Source organism: Photinus pyralis, unplaced genomic scaffold, assembly GCF_008802855.1.
Source record: "Photinus pyralis isolate 1611_PpyrPB1 unplaced genomic scaffold, Ppyr1.3 Ppyr1.4_LG3b, whole genome shotgun sequence".
NCBI classification, from domain to species: domain Eukaryota; kingdom Metazoa; phylum Arthropoda; class Insecta; order Coleoptera; family Lampyridae; genus Photinus; species Photinus pyralis.
This window is the reverse complement of record NW_022170510.1, coordinates 24,968,112-24,969,612: the sequence shown is the minus strand read 5'-3', so window position 1 is coordinate 24,969,612 and position 1,501 is coordinate 24,968,112.

Genomic DNA, 1,501 nt, shown 5'->3' with positions numbered 1-1,501 from the left:
ACTATTCTGTGAATTATACAGGGTGTCCAATCACGCGCTGGGCGAGTTACCCAATTATTATTTTCCATTATTAGTTGGCTCTGATTTAACAAAAATATAAAGAATACTATACTCAGTGACATTGAAATTGCAACACCAAGAAGGAGTAGGATTTTTTTACCAAACTTGGTAGAAATGTTTAACTACTAAAAGGTAACAATTGATTAAAATTTAAAAGAAAAAGAACGAAATATAAACATATTTTTATTATTACTAATAATAATAGTCCCTCCCTATTGGTTACGCACTCCCTCACTCTTCGTAGCATCAATTTTAGAAGACGGTCGATTTGCTCTTGAGGTACTGTGTACCAAGAAACTGAAGCAACCTGTAATTCATTGTTTAGAGCTTGCGGAGGATGCGGTAAGTTCATCAATCTTCTCTTCATAATGTCCCAAACATGCTCGATAGGCGATATATCGGGAGATCTAGATGGCCATGGCAAGAAATTGACATTATCATGTGCAAATAGCTCCATAGAACGTCTTTCAATATGGGGATGGGTATTATCCTGCTGGAAAAGTGGGTCTTCCAACTGCTGAAGAAGTGGAAGAATATCGGGGTCTATCACGTCATCCACATATCGCTGGGCGTTCATATTACCTCCAATGAATAACGAACGAGACCTACTTCCATAAGTTATAGTACCCCATACCATAGTCCCCACAGCTTGGTGCACATGCCTAGTAACAGAAAATTCAACATTTCGACGTTCTCCACGTCTTTGGCTGCCCCTCATACGGCCATCGTGTATACCCAAACAAAATCGGGATGCATCACTGAACACCACACTATGCCACTTGAGGTTCCAGCGCAGTCGCAACCCTACACCATTCCAAACGCTGCTTGCGGTGTTGGGCTGTTAATGGAAACACAAGATGTGGCCGATAGGATTGCAAGCCGTAAGGTCTGATTCTGTGGTAAACCGTTCGAAGTGTTACAGGACGACCTTCTTTAGCTAACCATTGATCAGCAATTGACTTGGTACTAGAAAATTGGTCTCTTGTTGCCATAAGTCCAAGATGGCGGTCCTGTACTTCAATTGTTCTGTTTCGCCCTCCCCCCCTCCGTTTCCACTCTGCGATGATCCTGACCTTCCCAAATCCATTCCTGATTGCAGCGAATCATAGTGGATTGGTTTAGGTTAAGGTGATTTGCAATTTTTCTGGCAGAAAAACCACTTTCGTCCAAACCAACAATACGACAGCTGTCGACTTCTCTTAATTCGTGGTAAATTCCACGTTGACGTATTCTAGGCATGATCACAGCCTCAAAAGAAATGATTAAAAGCGAAAACAATAAGAACTGAACAAAATCTCGCAAAACATACACCATATAAAATTAGTAGAAAAAAATGAATGAAATTTTAATCAATTGTTACCTTTTAGTAGTTAAACGTTTCTGCCAAGTTTGGTAAAAAAATTCCTACTCCTTCTTGGTGTTGCAATTTCCATGTCACTGA